Here is a 26,981-nt window from a genome sequence, read left to right as displayed (position 1 = left end):
CAGGATTGCGGTGATCTGCTGAAAAGTGCGGAGCAGCAGAGACCTGGACGACAAACTCTACATAGACGAGTGATGGCTGGAAGTCATCATGAAAGACTGGACTAGGTAAAAAAGAGAAGAAAGAGAGCGACTCCAGTGTATAAACTGGAGGGTTATGTGGGGCCAATATATTACCATAAAATCTGTGTGAGGGACATTGTATTAAACTAAGGCTCATGTGGGACTCATTATATTAACTGGAAAGCTATGTGGTGCCTATTATACTATTAGGAGGGCTATGTGGGGCCTTTTATAATAATAGGAGGGCTATATGGGGCTCATTATAATAAATGGTTGGCTATGTGGGGCCTAATATAATATTAGGAGGGCTATGTGGGGCTCATTATAATAAATGGAGCATTATGTGAGGCCTAATATAATAAGGAAGGGCTATGTGAGGCCTAATATATTATTAGGCGGGCTTTATTTTAAAAGGAAGGATATGTGGAGCCCATTATAGTAAGAGGACAGTTATGTGGGGCTCATTATATAAATTGGAAGGCTATGTGAAGGCCCAGTATATTAAACAAAAAGCTATATGGGACCCATTATTAACTAAAGAGTTATGTGGGTCCCATTATATTAAAAAAAAAGAGCTATGCGGGGTCAAATATATTTAATAAATGGCCCATTGCATAAATAGAGGGCTATGTTGGCCCCATTAAAGTTAATGGAAGGCTATGTGGGTCCAATTACATTAAATGGAAGGCTATGTTGGCCTATTGTAGCAAATTAAGAATTATGTGAGTCCTTTATATTAAATGGAAGCTATGTGGAACCGATTATATTAATCAGACAGTTATGTGGGTCCCATTATATTAAAAAATAGCTATGTGGGGTCAAATATTTTTAAGGAATAGGCTATGTTTGGCCCACTATATTAAATAGAGGGTTATGTTGGCCCCATTAAATTTAAATAGAGGGCTATGTTGGCCCCATTAAATTCAATGAAAGGCTATGTGGGTCCAATTACATTAAATGGAAGGCTATGTTGGGCCCATTGTAGCAAATTAAGAATTATGTGGGGTCCATTATATTAATTGGAAGCTATGTAAGGCCCATTATATTAAATGGAAGGTTATGTGGGGCTCATTTTATTAAATAGAATGCTATGTGCTGCCCACAATATTAAATGGAAGGCTTTGTAGCACCAATTATATTAAATTTTAGAAGGCTATGTGTGGCCCATCAAATTAAATAAAAGGCTATGTGGGGTCCAATAGATTAAATGGAAGGCTATGTGGGGCCTATTAAAATACATTAAATGGAAGGCAATGTGGTGCCCATTATATTAAATGGATGGATATATAGTTCCTATTATATTAAATGAAGAACTATATGAGGCCCAAAATATTAAACTGAAGGGTATGTAAGGCCTAATGTATTAAATAGAAGGCTATGTGGGATCTATTATATTAATTGGAAGGCTATGTGGGGCCAAATATATTAAAAGAACAGTTATGTGGGGGCCATTATATTAAATAGAAGACTACTTTGGACCCAATATGTTAATTGGGAGTCTATGTGGGACCAATTATATTTTTTGGAGAGTTATGTAGGGTCCAATAAATTAAATGCAAGGCTATGTGGGGGCCAATAAATTTAATTAAAGGCTATGTGGGACTTATTGTGTTATTTGGAAGGTTATGTGGGGCCCAATAAATTAAATGGAGGGCTATGTGGGACACATTATTGTGCTATGGTGCCACACAAACGGGAAACAATGTGCTCTGGTGGCACCCCAATGGTAAAGGGTGTGCCCCAGTGGCACCCCAACGGTAAAAGGTGTGCTCCGGTGGTACCCCCAATGGTAAAGGGTGTGCTCCGATGGCACCCCATTGGTAAACGGTGTACTCCGGTGGCACCTCAATGGTATAGGGTGTGCTCCGGTGGCATCCCAACGGTAAAGGGTGTGCTCCAATGGCACCCCAACGGAAAATGGTGTGCTCCGGTCGCACATGAATGGTATAGGGTGTGCTCCAGTGGCACCCCAATGGTAAAAGGTGTGCTCCGGTGGCACCCCAACAGTAAAGGGTGTGTTCCGATGGCACCCCAACGGTAAAAGGTGTGCTTCGGTGGCACCCCAACGGTAAAAAATGTGCTCCGGTGGCACAACAATCGGTAAAGGTCATGCTCTGATGGCACCCCAACGGTAAAGGGTGTGCTCTTGTGACACCCCAATGGTATAGGGTGTGCTCCGGTGGCACACCAACGTCAAAGGGTGTGCTCTAGTGGCAGGCAAATGGGCAATGGTGTGCTCCGGTGACAGGCCATCGTTAAAGGGTGTGCTTCGGTGGCAGGCCAACGATAAAGGGTGTGCTTCGGTGGCAGACCAACAGCAAAGGGTGTGCTCCAATGGCAGGCCAACGGCAAAGGGTTTTCTATGGTGGCAGACCAACAGGAAATGGTGTGCTCCGGTGGCAGACCAATGGCAAAGAGTGTGCTCAGGTGGCACAGCAACGGAAAAGAGGTGTTCTGCGGTGGCACACCAACGGTAAAAGTTGTGCTTCGGTGGCACATCAATGGCAAAAAAAAGTCAAAGAGTGCACCCCGGTGGCAAAATAGCCTAAGATGGGTGCCCCGGTGGTAAGCAATAAGGCCAAAGAGTGCACCCCGGTGGCAAAATAGCCTAAGATGGGCACCCCGGTGGTAAGCAATAAGGCCAAAAAGTTCACCCTGGTGGCAAAATAGCCTAAGATGGGCGCCCCGGTGGTAAGCAATAAGGCCAAAGATTGCACCCCGGTGGCAAAATAGCCTGAGATGGGCACCCTGGTGGTAAGCAATAAGGCCAAAGAGTGCACCCTGGTGGCAAAATAGCCTAAGATGGGTGCCCCGGTGGTAAGCAATAAGGCCAAAGAAAGCACCCTGGTGGGAAAATAGCCTAAGATGGGCGCCCTGGTGGTAAGCAATACGGCCAAAGAGTGCACCCCGGTGGCAAAATAGCCTAGGATGGGCGCCCTGGTGGTTAGCAATAAGGCCAAAGAGTACACCCTGGTGGCAAAATAGCCTAAGATGTTTGCCCCAGTGGTAAGCAATAAGACCAAAGAGTGCACCCCAACGGTAAATGGTGTGCTTCGGTTGCACCCCAACGGTAAAGGGTGTGCTCCGTTGGCACCCCAACGGTAAACAGTGTGCTCTGGTGGCACCCCAGAGGCCAAGGTTGTGCTCCGATTGCATGCCAACATCAAAGGGTGTGCTGCAGTGGCACACAAACGGGCAATGGTGAGCTCCGGTGGCAGGCCATCGTTAAAGGGTGTGCTTCGGTGGCAGACCAACGACAAAGGGTGTGCTTCGGTGGCAGACCAACGGCAAAGGGTGTGCTCCGATGGCAGGCCAACAACAAAGAGTGTGCTCCGGTGGCACAGCAACAGAAAAGAGGTGTGCTGCGGTGGCACACCAACGGGAAAAGATGTGCTTCGGTGGCACATCAGTGGCAAAAAAGTCAAAGAGTGCACCTCGGTGGCAAAATAGTATAAGATGTGCACCCCGGTGGTAAACAATAAGGCCAGGTTGTGCTATTCAGGAATCCTACTCCCAGGACTTCCAATACAGGCCACTCAGTGCGCTATTCAGGACATCCATCCCCACCTGGGTCCATCCAACACACAAGTCTCTCAGTGCGCTGTTCCAGGATCCGATCCTACTCACAGGAACTCCCAAAACACCAGTCTTCCAGATTCACGGCCTCTCAGTGCGCTATTCAGGGATCCAGTCCACACTCAGGACCTCCCAACACACAAACCATCCAGGATCTACACAGTCTCCATTACAGAGACCACTCAGGTCCATACACAGGAACCACTACAGAACCATGTGACCCACACCCTGGTCACATTATGTAGTTGTAACCACTCCCATAGATGGGTGGTGTGTGTGTGGCTAGTTCGACCCGCCCAGCTCTCATAACTAGCCCTGTAAGCCTCCCTTCACAATTATACAAATACTTGTGGGACTACAGGTCCAATAACAGCAACATTACTTCAGGCTTACAGCGCAGACTCCCTCTGTGACACATATCGGCCATTTACAACTCTGCCTGTCACTGTTTCACCATCAGTTTAACCACTGATACGCCTCCATGCATATCCTGAGGAGCACACACAGCGCCCCCTAGCTGCAACAGGGGTCACTGCATCACACACCCCAACGGTAAATGGTGTGCTTCGGTTGCACCCCAACGGTAAAGGGTGTGCTCTGGTGGCACCCCAGAGGCCAAGGTTGTGCTCCGGTGGCACGCCAATGTCAAACAGTGTGCTCCAGTTACAGACAAATGGGCAATGGTGTGCTTCGGTGGCAGGCCAACGACAAATGGTGTGCTTTGGTGGCAGACCAACGGCAAAGAGTGTGCTCCGGTGGCACACCAATGGGAAAAGTTGTGCTTCGGTGGCATATCAATGTCAAAAAAGCCAAAGATGGGCAACCCGGTGGTAAGCAATAAGGCCAAAGAGTGCACCCTGGTGGCAAAATAGCCTAAGATGGGCGCCCGGTGGTAAGCAAGAAGGCCAAAGAGTGCACCCCGGTGGCAAAATAGCCTAAGTTGGGTGCCCCGGTGGTAAGCAATAAGTCCAAAGAGTGCACCCCGATGGCAAAATAGCCTAAGATGGGCACCCCGGTGGTAAGCAATAAGGCCAAAGAGTGCACCCCGGTGGTAAAATAGCCTAAGATGGGCTCCCCGGTGGTAAGCTATAAGGCCAAAGATTGCACCCCGGTGGCAAAATAGCCTAAGATGTGCTCCCCGGTGGTAAGCAATAAGGCCAAAGAGTGCACCCCGGTGGCAAAATAGCCTAAGATGGGTGCCTCGGTGGTAAGCAATAAGGCCAAAATGTGCACCCTGGTTGCAAAATAGCCTAAGATAGGTGCTCCGTGGTAAGCAATATGCCAAAGAGTGCACCCGAGTGGCAAAATAGCCTAAGATGGGCGCCCTGGTGGTAAGCAATAAGATCAAAGAGCGCACCCCGGTGGCAGCTAAAAAGCCCAAGATGGGCGCCCCGGTGGTAAGCAAAAAGGCCAGAGAATGCACCCCGGTGACAGCTAAAAAGCCCAAGATGGGTGCATCAATGGCAAGCAAAGTGGTCAGAGTGTGTATCCCGTTGGCAACTTAAAAACCCACAATGGATGCCCCGGTGGAAATCAAAAAGGCCAAAGAGTGCACCCCAATGGCAGCTAAAAATTTCAAGATGGGTGCAGTGGTGGTAGGCAAAAGGACATATATTGGACCACTCTGGTGGGCCTACGGCAAATCTTGTGTTCCGGTGGCACGCCAACGGCAAAGGGGTGTTCCAGTGGTACACCAACAGCAAAGGGTGTTGTTATGGACCGACCTGGGTTGGAGTAGTGGTATTACAACCACTAGGGGCAGCAGCGGCAGGTAGCATAGTCAGTGATAGCCATAGGTTAGTACACAGGAGCAGCAAAGTAGCAGGAACAGCATGTAATGTAGTCAAGGTTAGCCAGAGAGTCGGTACGCAGGAGCAGCAATGTACTTTTAAGGAGCTGCATTTAGCAAAGTCAGGGATAGCTAGGAAGTCGATACACAGGAGCAGCATTGTAGTTTGTAAGAAGCAGCCCGTAATGTAGTCAGGGATAGCCAGGGGTCGGTACATGGAGCAGCAGTAGAATCTTGAGGCTGAGCAGCAGGTAAAAGGAAGCTTGACTAGAGTCTGGCAGCTCAATAATCTCGCAGGGAAGGGAGTGCTATGCCAGGTTTAAACAGGGTGTTCAATCAGGGTGGAGACAATCAGAAACGACACAGGTACAAGTACTTGGGTCAGCAGGGAACTTTCCAGAGAGCTGAATAGTTCAGAGGGAAGAGCTGCCGTCTGGTGGACAAGAGCTGCTGGCTTCGATTCCTGACAGTACTCCCCTCCTTCCAGGATGGCCTCTGGACATCTCAGGCGCTGGCTTCTCTGGATGTCTCTGATGAAAAGCTCTTGTAAGCCTGGATACATGGACTTTGCCCTCCTGCTCCCATGAATTATCTTCTGGTCTATAACCACTCCACTGTACCAAATATTGTAGTCTTCCTCTAAATCTTCTAGAGTCCAGAATTTCATCCACAATATACTCTTCTTTACCATGGACTTTTTCTGTTGAAGGAAATGGCTGAGTTCTTCCTGGATGTTTTTGTAGAAAGCCAAACCTTGTCACCAACTTGAAGGATAGAAGGGGCTTTGCAATATTTATCTGCTGTTTCTTTGTAATCTTCTTCAGCCTTTTGTACCATCTCAGCTAATTCTTTATGAGCTTTATGCAACTCTGTAAGTCTGTTTGTAACAGCAGGAACCAATGTATTAAATGGAAGATTAGGAATATATACCGGATGCAAGCCATAGTTAGCAAAAAATGGACTGTGATATAGAACTGTGTTTGGAGTTATTATAGAAAAATTCTGCTGTTGATAAAATGGTCCACCCAGTCATCCTGGAGGTAAAAAATAAAACAGGGCAGCTATTGTTTGAGGACTTGGTTAGTTCTTTCAGTCTGGCCATTGGATTGAGTAAATCCTAAAGCTGTACAGAAGCTATTCCAAAATCTTGATGTAAACTGAACACATCTATCAGAAATTACATTGTCAGGAATTCCATGCCGTCTAAATATCTCTTTGACTATGAATTCTGTGTTTTGTTCAGTGGGAGGAATCCTTTTAAATGGAATAAAATGGGCCATCTTTGTGAGCATATCCACCACAACAAGGATACAAAGCAGTAGTTCTTGCGTTTTCATAACTCCAGGGTGTCCTACAAGTTTAGAATCATGGACACGCTTGAGGACTTCAAGTCGTGTCGATTTGGGGACATATATTTGGTAGTTCTGCATCCAAAAATCCTTGAAAGAAAGATTAATTAGAAGGATGGTTAAGAAAAAAATCAGTTTAGTATCCATCTTTAATTTTCGTCAAACATTCTTTGGAGTTCAGTAATCCCAAAAACATTTTGGGACGTAGAATGGTACAGCCAGTGTTAGACCACCTGAGGTCTAGGTTCAGTAAATATCCTGGAAAGACCATCAGCCTTGCCATTCCTTGAAGCATACCGATAAGAAATTATAAAATTAAACCTGGAGAAAAATAAGGCCCAATGTGCTTGTCTTGCAGACAACTTCTTAGATGTACGGATAAATTCTAAATTTTTGTGGTCAGTAAGAACAGTTACCGGATGATTGGCACCTTCCAAAAGATGTCTCCATTCAGAAAAGGCGACTTTAATAGCTAACAGTTTTTTATTTTCAATTTCATAGTTCTTTTCTGCAGATGGCATGGTGTGAGAAAGGAATGCACATGGATGAAGCTGCATTTTGTCTCCAACTCGCTGTGATAAAACAGCTCCCACGGCAGATTCTGAGGGGTCTACTTTGACAACAAGCGACAGTTCAGGGATTTGGATGGACTAGTAATGGTGCGGAAGTAAAAAGTGTCTTTAGCTTGTTGAAAGCCACTTGTGCCTCTGGAGACCAGAAAAACATTTTGGTTTTCTTTGTGAGTGAAGTAATTGGTAAAATGATTTTTGAAAAGTTTTTAATGAATCTTCTGTAGAAATTAGCAAATCCTATAAAGCGCTGATCGTCTTTTAAGTTTCTTGGGGTAGGCCAGTCAACTACCACTTTGATTCTACTGGGATCCATGCTCAGACCTTCTGGGGAGATGATATAGCTCAGAAATTAAGTTCTGGTTTGTTTGAATTCACATTTTTCGACTTTGATATAGAGATGGTTGTCCTGTAAACATTTCAGTACTAAATGGACATGTCTGCTATGATCCTCCAAGGAATCTGAAAATATAAGAATGTCATTGAGATAAACAATGACAAATTGATCCAAGAAATCACGGAAAACATAATTAATGAAGTGCTGAAAGGTGCAGGGGCACTGCTAAGGCCAAAAGACATAACCAGGTATTCAAAATGTCCATATGTAGTTCTAAAGGCAGTTTTCCACTCATCTCCCGGGAGGATTAGTGTGAGATTATAAGCTCCTCTTAGATCGAGTTTGGTAAAAATTCTGGCAGTACACAGTCTCTTCAGCAGCTCATGAATTAAGGGGAGTGGGCAGCGATTTTGAATGATAATCTTATTTATTTCTCTATGATCAATACATGGCCGCAGGGTTGAGTCCTTCTTTTCTACAAAACCAAGGGTTCTCCAGCTGGCGAAGAAGAAGATTGAATGAAGCCTTTCTCTAAATTTTCGTCTAGATATTTCTTTAGTACTTTCAATTCTGACTCAGAAAGATTATGAATTCACCCAAACGTAATGGACGCTCCAAGAAGTAATTCAATGAGACAGTCGTAAGAATGAATAGGAGGCAGATGATCGGCTTTCTTCTTACTGCAGACCTCATTGAGCTGTTGGTACTGAGGTGGTAGTTGTCATGGAGAGACTAGGTGGGCTGTTATGGACCTGGTGGTTAGGAGAACCTGGACTGACCTGATAGTCAAACTGCAAAATAGGACGAGCTCTGGGAAGTGGGAGCTCTGCTGACCGCAACCCTAATGCTATTATCACACACACTAGAATTAGCCGTGGATCGTGCCTGACTCTGCCTAGACGACTCTTCACAGCCTGAGAGGTAACTACCCCTAAAGAGAAACAAAGCCTCACTTGCCTCAGAGAAATTTCCCAAAGGAAAAGGCAGCCCCCACATATATTAACTGTGAGTTAAGAGGAAGGTACAAACACAGAGATGAAAACAGGTCTTTTAGCGAAGGAGGCCAGTCTTACTAAATAGACAGAGTATAGATAAAGGGATCTTTGCGGTCAGCACAAAAATCTACAAAAGCCACACAGAGAGAGCAAAAAGACCCCCGCACCGACTCACGGTGCGGTGGCGCCCCTCTGCCACCCAGAGCTTCCAGCTAGCAAAACAAAATCATGATTACCCGCTGGACAGAAAATAAACAGGTACTAAGGAATATATTCAGTACACAAATGAACAACAAATGAGCTTAACAGGGACTTAGCTTCTGTTGAAGTAAACAGGACATCAGAAGGATCCAAGAGAGATCTGAACCAGTACTGATACATTGACAGCCGGCATCAAGTAATGATCTGAGCGGAGTTAAATAGAGGAACCAGCCCAGTCCTTAACGATGCAGCTGAGGAAGCCACTTCCAGACCAGCAGCTCCACTTTCAGCCACCAGAGGGAGTCCACGGACAGAACTCACAGAAGTACCATTCCTGACCACCGGAGGGAGTTCGAGAACGGAGTTCACAACAGTACCCTCCCCTTGAGGAGGGGTCACCGAACCCTCACCAGAACCCCCAGGCCGATCAGGATGAGCCAAACGAAAGGCACAAACTAAATCGGCAGCATGGACATCGGAGGCAAGAACCCAGGAATTATCCTCCTGGCCATAGCCCTTCCACTTGACCAGATACTGAAGTTTCCGTCTCGAGATACGAGAATCTAAAATCTTCTCCACCACATACTCCAATTCTCCCTCGACCAACACCGGAGCAGGAGGGTCAACGGAAGGAACCATAGGCACCACATATCTCCGCAACAACGACCTATGGAACACATTATGGATGGCAAAAGAAGTTGGAAGGTCCAAACGAAATGACACAGGATTGAGGATTTCAGAAATCTTATAAGGCCCAATAAAATGAGGCTTTAACTTAGGGGAAGAAACCTTCATAGGAACATAACGAGACGACAACCAAACCAGATCCCCAACACGAAGTCGGGGACCAACACGGCGACGGCGGTTAGCGAAACGTTGAGCCTTCTCCTGTGACAATGTCAAATTGTCCACTACATGAGTCCAAATTTGCTGCAACCTGTCCACCACAGAATCCACACCAGGACAGTCCGAAGGCTCAACCTGCCCTGAAGAAAAACGAGGATGGAAACCAGAATTACAATAAAAAGGCGAAACCAAAGTAGCCGAACTGGCCCGATTATTAAGGGCGAACTCAGCCAATGGCAAGAAGGCCACCCAATCATCCTGATCAGCAGAAACAAAGCATCTCAGATAGGTCTCCAAAGTCTGATTGGTTCGTTCAGTTTGCCCATTTGTCTGAGGATGGAAAGCCGAAGAAAAAGACAAATCAATGCCCATCTTAGCACAAAAGGACCGCCAAAACCTCGAAACAAACTGAGAACCTCTGTCCGACACAATGTTCTCCGGAATGCCATGCAAACGAACCACATGCTGGAAAAACAACGGAACCAAATCAGAGGATGAAGGCAATTTAGGCAAGGGCACCAAATGGACCATTTTAGAGAAGCGATCACAAACCACCCAGATGACCGACATCCTTTGAGAGACAGGGAGATCTGAAATAAAATCCATGGAAACATGCGTCCAGGGCCTCTTCAGGACCGGCAAGGGCAAAAGTAACCCACTGGCACGAGAACAGCAGGGCTTCGCCCGAGCACAAGTCCCACAGGACTGCACAAAAGAAAGCACATCCCGCGACAAGGAAGGCCACCAAAAGGACCTAGACACCAAATCTCTGGTACCAAAAATTCCAGGATGACCAGCCAACACCGAACAATGAACCTCCGAGATAACCCTACTTGTCCATCTATCTGGGACAAACAGTCTCTCTGCTGGACAGCGGTCAGGTCTATCCGCCTGAAATTCCTGTAGAACCCGCCGCAAATCAGGGGAGATAGCAGACAAAATCACCCCCTCTTTGAGAATACCAGCCGGCTCAGAAACTCCCGTAGAATCAGGCACAAAACTCCTTGAAAGGGCATCAGCCTTCACATTCTTAGAACCCGGAAGGTATGAAACCACGAAATCGAAACGGGAGAAAAACAGTGACCATCGAGCCTGTCTAGGATTCAACCGCTTGGCAGACTCGAGATAAGTCAGATTCTTGTGATCCGTCAAGACCACCAGGCGATGCTTGGCTCCTTCCAGCCAATGTCGCCACTCCTCGAATGCCCACTTCATAGCCAACAACTCCCGATTGCCATCATCATAATTACGCTCAGCAGGCAAAAACTTTCTAGAAAAGAAAGCACATGGCTTCATCACAGAGCCATCTGAACTTCTCTGAGACAAAACAGCCCCTGCTCCAATCTCAGAAGCATCAACCTCAACCTGAAAAGGGAGCGAAACATCTGGCTGACATAACACAGGGGCCGAAGAAAAAAGACGTTTCAGTTCCTGAAACGCCTCAACGGCTGCAGAGGACCAGTTCACCACATCCGCTCCTTTCTTGGTCAAATCAGTTAGTGGTTTAACAACACTAGAAAAATTAGCGATAAAGCGACGGTAGAAATTCGCAAAGCCCAGGAATTTCTGAAGGCTCTTTACAGATGTAGGCCGAGTCCAATCATAAATGGCCTGGACTTTAACTGGATCCATCTCGATAGTAGAAGGGGAAAAAATGAAGCCCAAAAAGGAAACCTTCTGAACTCCGAAGAGACATTTAGACCCCTTTACAAACAAGGAATTAGCACGAAGGACTTGAAACACCATTCTGACCTGCTTCACATGAGACTCCCAATCATCCGAAAAGACCAAAATATCATCCAAATATACTATCATGAATCTATCCAGATACTTTCGGAAGATGTCATGCATAAAGGACTGGAACACAGATGGCGCATTAGAAAGCCCGAATGGCATCACCAGATACTCAAAATGTCCCTCGGGCGTATTAAACGCGGTTTTCCATTCATCGCCCCGCTTAATACGCACAAGATTATACGCCCCTCGAAGATCTATCTTGGTAAACCAACTAGCCCCCTTAATCCGAGCAAACAAATCAGGCAGTAGAGGCAAAGGGTACTGAAATTTGACCGTGATTTTATTAAGAAGGCGGTAATCTATACAAGGTCTCAGAGAACCATCCTTCTTGGCCACAAAAAAGAACCCTGCTCCTAACGGTGAAGACGACGGGCATATATGCCCTTTCTCCAAGGACTCCTTTATATAACTCCGCATAGCGGCGTGTTCTTGTACAGATAAATTGAAAAGTCGGCCCTTAGGAAACTTACTACCAGGAATCAAATTAATAGCACAATCACAATCCCTATGAGGAGGCAGGGCACTGGACTTGGGCTCATCAAATACATCCTAGTAATCCGACAATAACTCAGGTACTTCAGAAGGAGTGGAAGAAGAAATAGATAACACTGGAACATCACCATGGACCCCTTGACAACCCCAACTGGACACAGACATTGATTTCCAGTCCAATACTGGATTATGGACCTGTAGCCATGGCAAACCCAACACAACCACATCATGCCAATTATGCAACACCAAAAAGCGAATATCTTCCCGATGTGCAGGAGCCATGCACATGGTCAACTGGGTCCAATACTGAGGCTTATTCTTGGCCAAAGGCGTGGCATAAATTCCCCTTAATGGAATAGGATGCTGCAAGGGCTCCAAGAAAAAACCACAGCGCCTGGCATACTCCAAGTCCATCAAATTCAGGGCTGCGCCTGAATCCACAAACGCCATAACAGAATAGGATGACAAAGAGCAAATCAGAGTAACGGATAAAAGAAATTTAGGCTGTATAGTACCAATGGTGACAGACTTAGCGGACCGCTTAGTGCGCTTAGGACAATCTGAGATAGTATGAGTAGAGTCACCACAGTAAAAACACAGCCCATTCTGACGTCTATGTTCCTGCCGTTCAGCTCTGGTCAAAGTCCTATCACATTGCATAGGCTCAGGCCTCTGCTCAGAAGATACCACCAAATGGTGCACAGTTTTGCGCTCACGTAAGCGCCGATCGATCTGTATGGCCAAGGACATTGATTCATTCAGACCAGCAGGCGTGGGGAACCCCACCATAACATCCTTAAGGGCTTCAGAAAGACCCTTTCTGAAAATCGCTGCCAGGGCACACTCATTCCACTGAGTAAGCACAGACCACTTTCTAAACTTCTGACAATACATTTCAGCATCATCCTGACCCTGACATAGAGCCAGCAAGATTTTCTGAAGTTTACACTGATGGTGTGCATGTTCAGGCCTCGAACCTCACCCTGCCTCCTGATACAACCCTGAGCTGGAAACCACCGCCCTCCACCCAGTGAATGCAATACACCAGTACCCACAGTTAGCACAGACAAGGATAAAGGAAAATATACATCACGCTGCAGTCACTCAGGAATCTATATATATAATTGTCTAAGGGTACTTCCGTCTGTTCTTCTGTCTGTCACCGTTATTCGGTCGCTGATTGGTCTCGGCAGCTGCCTGTCATGGCTGCCGCGACCAATCAGCGACGCGCACAGTCCAGAAAAAAATGGCCGCTTACTCCCCGCACTCACTGCCGGCGCCCGCATACACCGCTCACACAGGGTTAATGCTGGCGGTAACGGACCGCGTTATGCCGCGGGTAACGCACTCCGTTACCGCTGCTATTAACCCTGTGTGTCCCCAACTTTGTACTATTGACGCTGCCTATGCGGCATCAATAGTACAAAATGTAATGTTAAAAATAATAAATAAATTAAAAAAAACTGCTATACTCACCCTCCGCCGCCTTTCTCGCTCCTCGCCACGCTCCCCGGACCGCTCCATTACAAGCGTCAGCTTGCGGTGCGGTCCCGTCCCAGGGCTGGTGTGCGGCAAGGACCTGCCGTGACGTCACGGTCATGTGACCGCGACGTCTTCATAGGTCCTGCTCCCACCAGCCCTGGCACTTGCAATGGAACTCGGCTTCAGGAAAATGGCCGCCGCGATCTCGATCAGCGCACGCGCAGCATCCAGCGGCCATTTTCCTGAAGCCGACCACTACCATCTGCACAGGATCCCAGGAAGAGAAGAGGCAGGACGCAGAGGAGCAGCGACAAGAATGGTGAGTATGATACACTACAAGGGGCCCTCGGATCGTTAGGTGATTATGTTTATTTTTTATTTTTTGGCCCTATACGTGCCTCGGTAATATACTACGTCACTGAGCAATATCCTACGTGGCTCTGCTGTATACTACAAGGCTGGGCAATATACTACGTGGCTGGGCAATATACTACAAGGCTGGGCAATATACTACAAAGCTGTGCAATATACTATGTGGCTCTGTGCAATATACTACGTAGCTGCGCAATATCCTACGTCGCTGTGCTGTATACTATGTAGCTGGGCAATATACTACGTCGCTGGGCAATATACTACGTGACTGGGCAATATACTACGTAAATGGGCAATATAGTACGTGGACATGCATACTTTAGAATACCCGATGCGTTAGAATCGGGCCACCATCTAGTACACTATAAATGTGCAGGGCAAAATAAACACAAATATAGGAAGGAGTAAATAAGACAAGGGAAAATACACCACCAGCAACGATACTCCAATGACCAGCTCTCCACTCCAGACCAAGATAACAAATGCGCAAGACAGAAGCTATAATCGGTGACGCCCAATGTTCAGGAGAACTATTTAAAGGCAGTGGGCATGGCCCAGCTTCCAATCCGATCACCAGGTAAATTAACCCCGGACCAGCTAGAAAGAACCTAGCCGACGCCACTGAGCACATAGTGGACAAAAGCGGAATTACCGCTGTCTGTCGGACGACCTGGTCTGAACAGCGTCCGACATGACAGTACCCCGCCTTCTACGAGGGACCTCAGGGCCCTCACGGCTTATAGGACCCAGCTTGTCTGGATGGCGACGATGAAAAAACCTGACCAGCCGATCCGCATGAATATCCGAGGCTGGTACCCAGGACCTCTCCTCAGGCCCATAACCACGCCAGTGTACCAAGTACTGTAAAGTGCGACGCACTATACGAGAGTCAACCACCTTGGAGACTTCAAACTCCAAATTACCATCTACCAAGGCTGGAGGTGGCATAGGCACCGCGTCCACAGAACCCACCACCTTCTTTAGAAGAGACCTGTGGAACACGTTATGTATCTTATACACCGTAGGGAGCTCCAATCGCTACGCTACTGGGTTAATGACGGCGGTGACCCTAAATGGACCAATAAACCGTGGACCCAATTTAAGGGATGGTTGTTGTGAATTAGACTTTTTTGGCTCCCTCTTGTGGTCACTAGTGATATGACTCTGGGATTGTCTTTCCCTAGTTTGGCACCCACCTGGGTCGTTAGTCCAGGGGTGTTGCTATATAAACTTCCTGAATTCTCAGTCTGGTGCCTGGCATCGTTGTAATCAGTTCCTTTCTGTTTGCTCCTGTCTGCTGGTCCTGGATCTTGCAAAATTAAGCTAAGTCCTGCTTCCTTGTTTTTTGGTTATTTGCATTGCTCTTATTTATTTGTCCAGCTTGTACTAAATGTGATTCCTGATTTTGCTGGAAGCTCTAGGGGGCTGGTATCCTCCCCCCGGGCCGTTAGACGGTTCGGGGGTTCTTGTATATCCAGCGTGGAAATTTTGATAGGGTTTTTGCTGACCGTATAAGTCATCTTACTATATTCTGCTATTAGTCAGTGGGCCTCTCTTTGCTAAATATCTAGTTCATTCTTACGTTTGTCTTTTCTTCTTACCTCACCGTTATTATTTGTTGGGGGCTTGTATCCAACTTTTGGGGTCTTTTCTCTGGAGGCAAGAAAGGTCTATCTTTTCCCTTCTAGGGTTAGTTAGTTCTCCGCCTGGCGCGAGACGTCTAGAACCAACGTAGGCACGTTCCCCGGCTGCTGCTATTTGTGGTGCTAGGATTAGTTATACGGTCAGCCCAGTTACCACTGTCCTATGAGCTGGTTTTTTGTGTTTGCAGACTTGGTAATTACTTCTGAGACCCTCTGCCATTGGGGTCATAACAGATGGTATTTTGAGTTTTATTTTTTTTGTGGATAACCACACCCAGTCATCCACACTCAGGTCCGGACCTGGCACACGCCTCCTGTCAGCCACACGTTTGTACCTAGCACCCACACTCAGCAGGCGCTGTTTAACTCTCCTCCAGACTGACGACAATTGTGCTCCTAAGCGGTCCTCCTCCGGAACGCCGGAAGAACCCCTTTGACTCAAAGTACAAAATTGAGGATGTAGCCCGTAAACACAAAAAAAGGAGACTCCCCAGATGACTCCTTGCGATGATTATTGATGGCAAACTCAGCCAAAGGAAGAAAGGTAGACCACTCCTCCTGATTATCAGAGACAAAGCAGCGTAAGTACTGTTCCAAATTTTGTTTCATACGCTCAGTCTGACCATTTGACTGAGGATGAAACGCCGAAGAATGAGACAACTTGATCCCCAGCCGTGAGCAAAATGCTTTCCAAAATTTTGCCACAAACTGAGACCCCCTATCAGACACGATGTCAGACGGAACCCCATGAAGTCTGACCACCTCCTGCACAAATACCTGCGCCAGAGTCTTAGCGTTAGGCAACGAAGGCAAAGACACAAAGTGCGACATTTTTGAGAACCGATCAACAATCACCAAGATGACCGTGTTCCCAACTGATGAGGGCAAATCAGTGATGAAATCCATGGAGTTTCCGTCCATGGCTTACTAGGTACCTCAAGAGGAAGTAGTGTGCCAACAGGACGGGAGCGAGGCGTCTTAGCTCTAGCGCACGTGGAACAAGCTGACACGTATGAGACCACGTCCTGTCGGATCTTGGGCCACCAAAACCGACGTGACACCAACTCCAAGGTACCTCTAACCCCTGGGTGGCCAGCCAGGACAGCATCATGATGCTCCGCCAAAACCTTTAAGTGGAGATGAAGCGGTACAAAATATTTGTTGATAGGAAGCTCAGATGGTACCTCCTCCTGAGCCTCGGCAATCTCAGCCTCCACCTCGGTAGTGAGAGCCGAAACCACAACACCCTTTTGGAGGATGGGTACTGGATCCTCCCGAGGTTCTCCCCCTGGAAAACACCTGGACAGAGCATCTGCCTTAATGTTTTTAGACCCTGGTCTGTAGGTGACAACAAAATTGAACCGCGTGAAAAACAATGCCCAGCAAGCCTGCCTGGGAGACAGACACTTGGCAGACTCCAAATAAAGCAAATTCTTATGGTCAGTAACAACAGTGACCTGATGAATCGACCCCTCCAAGAAGTGTCGCCATTCCTCAAAGGCCAATTTGATTGCCAACAACTCTCTATTGCCGATATCGTAGTTACGTTCGGCGGGCGACAATTTCTTGGAAAAATAGGCGCACGGACGCAAACCGCTCAAGGATGAGCCTTGTGACAGCACCGCCCCCACTCCAACCTCAGATGCATCGACTTCCACCACAAAAGGTTTCGATACATCTGGCTGCACCAGAATGGGGGCCGAAACAAACCTGTTTTTAAGAGATTTGAATGCGCACATAGCAGCCTCAGGCCAAACGGAGAAATTGGTACCCTTTTTAGTCATGTCAGTTAGCGGTTTAGCAATGGTGGAAAAATCCTTGAGAAATTTCCTATAGTAGTTAGAAAACCCAAGGAACCGCTGAAGTGCTTTCAGGTTATCAGGCCATTCCCAATGCAACACCGCTTGCACCTTAGCGGCGTCCATTTTAAAACCAGAGGCAGACACGATATAGCCCAAGAAAGGCAACTCCTGTACCGAAAACACACATTTCTCCAGTTTAGCATACAGCTTATTCTCTCTGAGAAGCTGTAACACCTGCCTGACATGATCTAAATGAGTGTCACGGTCGCAAGAATATATGAGGATGTCATCAAGGTACACAATAACGAATTTCCCCAAAACATGCGAGAACACATCATTTATGAAATGCTGAAACACTGCAGGTGCGTTTGTCAACCCAAATGGCATCACCAAATTTTCAAAATGACCCTCAGGGGTATTAAAAGCCGTCTTCCACTCATCACCTTGACGGACTCTTATGAGGTTGTACGCCCCCCTGAGGTCAAGCTTGGTAAACCACTTAGCACCTGCCACCTGGTTGAACAAATCCGGTATCAATGGCATAGGGTATGGATCACGAACCGTAATCTGGTTTAACTCCCGGAAATCCAGACACGGCCGTAGTCCACCATCTTTCTTCTTAACGAAGAAGAACCCTGCTGCCACCGGAGGGGATGAAGGCCTGATGTGCCCTTTGCTCAAACTTTCAGCAATGTAATCCTTTAGCGCTTGTCTCTCCGGACCGGAGATGTTAAACATCCTTGCTTTGGGCAATTTAGCCCCTGGTTTAAACCTGGTAGTACAGTTATAGGAACATCCACAAAATCCAGAAGTGACTCAGGAACGCTTGAAGTCACAGCAGCAACACATGTGGCCAAGCAATTCTCCTGGCAGAAATCACTCCACTGAATTATGTCCTGAGTTTTCCACTCTATCACCGGGTTGTGTGTAGACAACCATGGAAAACCCAGAACCAATGGTGCTGGAAGACTCTTGAGCACCTTACATGTAACCTGCTCAGAATGAAGAACCCCAATGTGGAGTTTAATCTCAGACACAAACTCAGTAATCTCCCCCTGTGGGAGAGGAGCAGAATTGATAGCGACCACGTGGATAGGATGAGGCAGTTTTTTGATCCTAAAACCAGCAGTGCACGCAAACTCATCAATGAGATTTGTGGCAGAACCACTATCCACAAAAACAGTGATTGGCAGCTCCCTGCCAGCAACAACAACCTTGGCAGGGAGCATGCACTGAGATACCATCATGGAGGACATACACAAGCTCAGATTGGACTCCTCCACCCCCTCTGAGTTTAGAAGTCTTTCCGCCGTTGCATTTTTCTTTGACAGCAGAGGACAGATATTAATAAAATGACCAGTTTTACCGCAGAAAAAGCAGGCTCCCTGCCTCCCATGTACAGAAGCCTGATGCTTAACATGTGATACCCCTGCGATTTGAATAGGTTCCGTGGGCTCACCTGCAGCAACCTCACGTAAACCCAAACCTCCTCCCACAGATGACATCACATGCTCTCCCAGACGCAAACGGCGATCAATACGGATAACAAGACTCATAGCGGTATCTAGTGAAGTAGGAGTCTCGTACATCAGGAGGGCTTTTTTAACCCTGTCAGAAACTCCATGAATAAAATGACTCCGCAGCGGGGAATCATTCCACTTAGTGTCGACCGCCCAGCGGCGGAATTCAGAACAGTAATCCTCTGCTACTCGCTCCCCCTGGCAAATAGTGTGTATCTTAGATTCTGCTAGAGCCATTCTGTCAGGCTCGTCGTAGATGTTTCCAAGTGCAGAAAAAAAACTCTTCACAGAGTCAAATGCCGCAGAATCAGATGGCAAAGAAAACACCCATGCTTGGGGATCCCCGCTTAATAATGACAACACCAGGCCCACACGCTGAGCCTCATTACCGGAGGAAGTCGAACGCATCCGAAAATATAGTTTGCAAGCCTCACGAAAAGAAACAAATTTACTGCATTCCCCAGCAAATTTTTCAGGCAACGGATACTTAGGTTCAGCATTTTTATCTGTAACAACAGCTTGCACATTGGATACTGCTATTCCCTGTTGCTGCACTGCCCCCCTCAACTCAGTGACCTGTAGGAACAGCGCCCTCAACTGGCGGTTTATGGAAATCATGGGATCCATGGAAATAATGTTGGCCGATTATAATGTCATGGAGAGACTAGGTGGGCGAGAGCTTATAACCCGGGCCCCTGCAATTTCCCTAAGACTAGGGAAATACTGACTGGCCCTCTACCTGAAGTTTACACTAATGGTGTGCATGTTCAGGCCTCGAACCTCACCCTGCCTCCTGATACAACCCTGAGCTGGAAACTTCCACCCTCCACCCAGTGAATGCAATACACCAGTACCCACAGTTAGCACAGACAAGGCTAAAGGAAAATATACATCACGCTGCAGTCACTCAGGAATACACTATAAATGTGCAGGGCAAAATAAACACAAATATAGGAAGGAGTAAATAAGACAAGGGAAAATACACCACCAGCAACGATACTCCAATGACCAGCTCTCCACTCCAGACCGAGATAACAAATGCGCAATACAGAAGCTATAATCGGCGACACCCAATGTTCAGGAGAACTATTTAAAGGCAGTGGGCATGGCCCAGCTTCCAATCCGATCACCAGGTAAATTAACCCCGGACCAGCTAGAAAGAACCTAGCCGACGCCACTGAGCACATAGTGGACAAAAGCGGAATTACCGCTGTCTGTCGGACGACCTGGTCTGAACAGCGTCCGACATGACAGTAGTTGATCATAATTCTGATGAGAATTGTTTTGTAAACAGATAAATTAGCATGGCAATTATTCTTACAGTACTCTGAGGGAAAGGTAATGGTCCTCGATGCTCAGTTGATAGACGGGTTATGAAAACCATTGAATTCCTATAATAACTGGAAATTATAGAGATGAAATAAGTTGAAAACTAACCACTTCATGATGATTCGGTTCAAAACAGAGTTCAAGTTCAATTGTCTTATGAGTAACAGGTCCAGCGATAAAGGTGATCCATCCACAGTGTCCATATCAATTGACATGGATTTATTCCTACTTGCAATGTTATTATCAAGTGTGAATTGTAAGTTCATGAAATTCCCTCCTGCTCCAGAATCTAACATGGCAGAGCATTGTATTTTTTGGCTCCCAATAATGAACTGTATGGGAATGACAAAATGAGATGATGATGATTGCTCTTTGCCCTTTACCAGCTTTACAGATCAGATGGTCTGTATAACCAGATCCAGCTACTCAGAAACATCTAAATTGCTTGCAGTTTTGGCATTAGTGAAGGCTATGGTCCTTTTATGAGGACAATTAATGGCAAAATGTCTAGAACCCCCACAACAGAGCCATAAATTATTTGTACGTCGCCTCTCCTTCTCCACTGCAGAGAGAGGTTTTCAGGAGACAACAATTTGGATAGGTTCAGGCACACTTTCCATTTCCTTTTCGTCTTTTAATGTGGATTGAGTGAAGGAGTAGTTAGGGTTGTTTCCAAATACTCGCAGTCTTTCCGTTCTTAGTTCAGTGAGTCTCTGATCAATTTGGATGCACAATTGAATGAAGTTCTCCAAATTATCAGGGGTCTTGACCCTTGCAAGTTCATCTTTTATTAGCTCTGATAATCCTCAGCGAAATTGACTCCTCTGGGCAGCTGAATTCCATGTGGTGTCTGCCACCCAGCGGCAGAATTTGGAGGTATTTTCAGCTACAGAGCACCGCCCTTGACGTAGGGTCATCAAACACTTGATCCATAGCTGTGATGAAGGAAACAAAGTTGTTAAAAAGGTCGGCATTCTTTTCCACATAAGGTGGGGCCAATGTAAGAGCTTCATCAGTCAGGAGATTAATAATGAATAGAACCATTTTCTTGTCACTTGTAACCGAGAAGGTTGCTTCTGAAAATAGATACGGCATTGATTTAGGAATCCGCGGTATTGATAATGACCCCCATTGAACTTTGCGAGGAGCGGCATACGTGCATTTGATTCGAGGCCAGAGTTGCGCAAATCCAGAAGTTGCCGCTGTAACTCAGTAATTTATTTTTGCTGACCGAACACCTAAGTTTGCATCTTAGAAAATGTTTCTTAGTATGTGGCCCCAAAATTCTGAAGTTCAGCTACTGGTTGCCTCAGTTGGGCTTCAACTGACTCTATTTTATGTTCGCGATTATTCTGCTCTGGACTGACCTGGGTTGGAGTAGTGGTATTGCAACTATTATGGGCAACATCGTCAGGTAGTGTAGGCAGGGATAGCCAGGGGTTGGTAAACAGGAGCAGCAATATAGATTTAAGCAGCAGCATGTAGCATAGTCAGGGTTAGCCAGGGAGTCAGTACACAGGAGCAGCAGTAGAGTTTTAAGGATGAGCAGCAGGTGAAAGAAAGCTTGGCTAGAGGCTGGTAGCTCAATAATCTTGCAAGGAAGGGAGTGATATGCCAGGTTTAAATAGGGTGTTCAATCAAGGTGGAGACAATCAGTAACTCAAAGTGGAGACACTCAGAAACAACACAGGTACAAGCTATTTGGGTTAACACGGAACTGTCCAGCGAGCTGAATTGCTCAAAGGGAAGAGCTGTCGCCAGGTGCACAAGAGCTGCTGGGTTCAAATCCTTACAGGTTTGTTTCAGTGACACGCCAACGGCAAAGGATATGCTTCACTGGAATGCTAACGGCAAAGGATGCGCTCCTATGGCACTTCAATGGTAAATTGTGTGCTCCCGAGGCATGCCAGCGGCTAAAGACATACTCTGGTGGCATGCCAGTGGCAAAGGTTGTGCCCCAGTGGCATGCCAGAGGCAAACTGTGTGCTCCAGTGGCATCTCATCGATGAAGGGTATGCTCTGATGGCAAACCAACGGAAAACAGTGTACTCCGATGGCAGGCCAACAGCAAAAACGGTGGTCCGGTGGCACACCAATGGCAGAAAGCCAAAGAGTTCACTCCTTATATATAGAATGGAGAGCTTTGTGTTGCTCACTGCATTAAAAAAGGCTTTATAAGGGCCCATTATAATAAATGGAAGCTTTTGTGGGACCCATTATGTCCTTTCTCCTTCTGTACCAGTTATGACTTTTATTGTTTAAGATTATTGTACTTGTTTTTTATTATGTATACCCCTCCTCACATGTAAATCACAAGGAGTAAACGGTGCTATAATAATGGAGAATAATAATAACATTAAATGGAGGCTTATGTTGAGCATATTCAATTGAGGACTATTGTGGCTCACTTATAATAATTACATTAATTGGAAGGTTACGTGGTGCCCAATTTATTAAAAGGACGGTTATGTGGGAGCCACTATATGAAATAGAAGACTAGTTTGGACCCAATATGTTAATTGGAAGTCTATGTGGGACCAATTATATTAATTGGAGATTTATGTGGGGTCCAATAAATTAAATGCAAGGCTATGTGGAGCCAATAAATTTAATAAAAAGCTATGTGGGACTTATTGTATTATTTGGAAGGTTATGTGCGGCCCAATAAATTAAATGGAGGGCTAAGTGGGACCCATTATTAAATAGAAAGCTGTGTGAGGCCCCGTCAAATTAAATATAAGGCTATGTAGTGCCCAATATGTTAAATGGAAGGCTATATTTGGCCCATTGTATTAATTAGAGGGCTTTATTGGCCATATTAAATTAAATGGACGGTTATGTGGGTCCAGTTATATTAAAGTAAGAGCTATGTGAGGCAAAATATAGTAAATTAAAAGCTATGTGAGACCCAATATATAAAGTGGAAGGCTATGTGGTGCCCATTTTATTAAATGAATGGTTATGTGGGACCCATTATGTTAAATAAAAGGCTGTTTTGACCCAATTATATTAATTGGAAAGCTATGTGAGGCCCAAAATATTAAATGCAAGGCTATGTATGGCCTTTTATATTAAATGGAAAGCCATGTGGGGCTCATTATATTAAACTGAAGGCTATGTAAGTCCCAGTATATTAAATGGAAGGCTATGTGTGCTATGGAGGCACATAAACAGGAAACTGTGTGCTCCGGTGGCACCCCAATGGTGAAGGGTGTGCTCCGGCGGCACCCCAATGGTAAATAGTGTGCTTCATTGGCACCCCAATGGTAAAGAATGTGCTAAGGTGGTACCCCAATGGTAAAGGGTGTGCTCCGGTGTCACCCCAACGGTAAAGGGTGTGCTCCGGTGGCATCCCAAAGGTAAAGGGTGTGCTCCGGTGGTACCCCAATGGTAAATAGTGTGCTTCATTGGCACCCCAACGGTAAAGAATGTGCTAAGGTGGTACCCCAATGGTAAAGGGTGTGCTCCGGTGGCACCCCAACGGTATAGGGTGTGCTCCGATGGCACCCCAGCGGTAAAGGGAGTGCTCCGGTGGCACCCCAACGGTAAAGGGTGTGCTCCGGTAGCCCCCCAACAGTAAACAGTGTGCTCCGATGGCACCCCAACGGTAAATGGTGTGCTCCGGTGGCACCCCAACGGTAAAGGGTGTGCTCCGATGGCACCACAACGGTAAAGGGAGTGCTCTGGTGGCACCCCAACGGTAAAGGGTGTGCTCCGGTGGCACCCCAATGGTAAAGGGTGTGCTCCGATGGCACCCCAACGGTAAATGGTGTGCTCCGATGGCACTTCAACGGTAAAGGGTGTGCTCCGGTGGCACCCCAACGGTAAAGAATGTGCTAAGGTGGTACCGCAACGGTAAAGGGTGTACTCCGGTGGCACCCCAACTGTAAATGGTGTGCTCAGATGGCACCCCAATGGTAAATAGTGTGCTTCCTTGGCACTCCAACGGTAAAGAATGTGCTAAGGTGGTACCCCAACGATAAAGGGTGTGCTCCGGTGGCACCCCAATGGTAAAGGGTGTGCTCCGGTGGCACCCCAATGGTAAAGGATGTGCTCCGATGGCACCCCAGCGGTAAAGGGAGTGCTCCGGTGGCACCCCAACGGTAAAGGTTGTGCTCCGGTAGCACCCCAATGGTAAAGGGTGTGCTCCGATGGCACCCCAACGGTAAATGGTGTGCTCCGGTAGCACCCCAACGGTAAAGGGTGTGCTCCGGTGGCACCCCAACGGTAAAGGGTGTGCTCCGGTGGCACTCCAACGGTAAAGGGTGTGCTCCGGTGGCACCCCAACAGTAAAGGGTGTGCTCCGGTGGCACCCCAATGGTAAAGGGTGTGCTCCGATGGCACCCCAGAGGTAAAGGGAGTGCTCTGGTGGCACCCCAACGGTAAAGGGTGTGCTCCGGTGGCACCCCAATGGTAAAGGGTGTGCTCCGGTGGCACTCCAATGGTAAAGGGTGTGCTCCGATGGCACCCCAACGGTAAAGGTTGTGCTCCGGTGGCACTCCAACGGTAAAGGGTGTGCTCCGGTGGCACCCCAAGGGTAAAGGGTGTGCTCCGATGGCACCCCAATGGTAAAGGGAGTGCTTCGGTGGCACCGCAATGGTAAAGGGTGTGCTCCGGTGGCACCCCAACGGTAAAGGGTGTGCTCCGGTGGCACCCCAATGGTGAAAGGTGTCCTCCAGTGGCAGACCAAATGCCAGCGGTGTGCTCCGGTGGCAGGCCAACGGCAAAGGGCGTGCTTCAGAGGCAGACCAATGGAAATCGATCTTCAATGGCAGGCCACCAGCAATGGGTGTGCTCCAGTGCACATCAATGGCAAAAAAGTAAAAGACTGCACCCCGGTGGCTAAATAGCCTAAGATGGGCACCCCAGTGGTAAGCAAAAAGGCCATAGAATGCACCCTGGTGACAGCTAAAAGCCCAAGAAAGGTGCTCCGGTGGTAAGCAAAGTGGTCAGAGTGTGCACCCTGGTGTCAACTAAAAAGCTGAAGATGGGTGCCCCAATGGTAATCAAATTGGTCAGAGTGTGCACCCTGGTGGCAACTCAAAATCTCAAAATGGGTGCCCCAGTGGTAGACTAAGAGGCCAACTGTTGCACCCCGGTGGCATGCTAAAAAGACAAAGATGGGTGCCCTATTGGTAAGTAAAAAGGTCACATATTGGGCCCCTCTAGCAGGCCTACAGCAAATTGTGTGCTCTGGTGGCACGTCATCTTCAAAGGGTGTGCTTTGGTGGCACACCAGTGTTAAAGGATATGTACTGGTGGTATGCCAATGACAAAGGGGGCACTCTGGAGGCACCCAAACTGTAAAGGGTCTTGAAATTGCCACATGTGAAGACATACTCGCACAGTATCTCTTGTTACAGCGATTAAAACAGCGACAGTGCAACAAGATGTGGACAGTGAGAGGCAGAAAATGGTTGAAAGACAGAAAACTGCAAAATAAGAACAAGTAGCAGCGAGAAATCAATCCAAGAAGTGCTGCAGCAGACAAGTAAGTGATTGTGATTCTTTAAATGGTGATGTATGGTCAGATGAAGAGGAATGCAGTAAGTTAGGAAATATGATTAACATGTTAATAAAGTTCGTCCACTCTATACGATCAGGCTGTGTATGGGCCTCTCCCTGTCTGATCCTCGATGCTCTCCATCCCTGCACTCACACATGGGAATCCCTGTACTCCCATTATTTCACATCTTGGTAAACAGGTAGAAGAAACCTATAAAGGAGCATGTCCCAGGCAGGTGACACCGCAGGGCAGCATTGTGCTTGTGGGGGCATCGAGCGGTGGGGTCAGAAATTGGGGAATACTTGGGGGCACTCTGGGCAGACAATATTAGTGCCGTTGGGGCCGGGAATCATTAGTTTGCAGCTGTTCCACTGTGCGACCTCTAACAGCCATATTCTACCGGAGCTTGTGCTGGGGGTGAACAAGTCAATGACAGACAGATTGTTTAGGAGAAAAAATAAACCATTTATTTTGTACCGAATGCTAGAAAAAGTTGTAGAAGACCCCCTAACAGTGTGTGACAGGTATTGAGTTGGGTGTAATAATTGTAGGTGAGAAGTCCTTGTCACCGGGCACCTTGTGGAGATACAAGTCCGGATGGAAGAGGAGGAGCAGCTTCAGGAGACAACGAGAAGCTGTGGGACCAGAGATGATGCTGCACCGGACAAGCCGGACCGATAGAAGTTACTGGCTGAGAAGGAAAGAAGTTTAATTCTTCCATGAGCTGCAGTTCTTTGTGTCCAGTCGGCAGCTCCATTAGTAGGTATAGTTATCACAGTCCTTTCCACAATACATAATATCTGTCACTTGCTATACATTTGTACATGTCTTTACCTGTTCAAAAATGCTGTTGATCCCTTGAATCTTTTGTTTGCTATTTTTAGACCAGGTAAAAAAATGACATATTAATAACAAGTCCCAGGTCTTTTCCCATCACCCGTTTTGCAGTCTCTTTAATACTACAGCACTCAGGTTATTATGGGTCATCTTTGTTTGCAGTGTTACAGGACTCTTCATACATGTTTTTATCTTCTTATTACATCACATCCATCTTTTTCCTCTCTTACTTTCCTGAACTGAAGGAAACATATCTCCAAGTCATTCTGAGCTGCCGGCAGGAGAGATCGACCCTCAGGAGCCTCCTGGTCTTCAGAATCCACATGAAGGAGAAGACCAAGAACAAGGAAGGCCTCCGACAGCCGAGCAACCTGTCCACCAAGGAGTTCCAGACGAAGTAATGGCCCCCCGATCATCTGTTTTATTCTTAAATGTGGTTTATACTTTTACTGATTGTAATTTTCTTGGTCGATACCAGA

The 26,981-nt window shown here is 46.8% G+C and overlaps 1 long non-coding RNA gene across 1 annotated transcript; it reads left to right on the top strand.

The window, feature by feature from the left end:
- On the top strand, positions 1–26,981 carry LOC143793675 (uncharacterized). Its single transcript, XR_013220190.1, has 4 exons — positions 1–105; positions 25,523–25,650; positions 26,217–26,428; positions 26,748–26,981. It is a non-coding gene; the product is annotated as an uncharacterized LOC143793675 (long non-coding RNA).

Source organism: Ranitomeya variabilis, chromosome 1 (assembly GCF_051348905.1).
Source record: "Ranitomeya variabilis isolate aRanVar5 chromosome 1, aRanVar5.hap1, whole genome shotgun sequence".
Lineage (NCBI taxonomy): Eukaryota > Metazoa > Chordata > Amphibia > Anura > Dendrobatidae > Ranitomeya > Ranitomeya variabilis.
The sequence above is the reverse complement of the archived record's forward strand: the minus strand, read 5'-3'. Positions and strand labels throughout refer to the sequence as shown.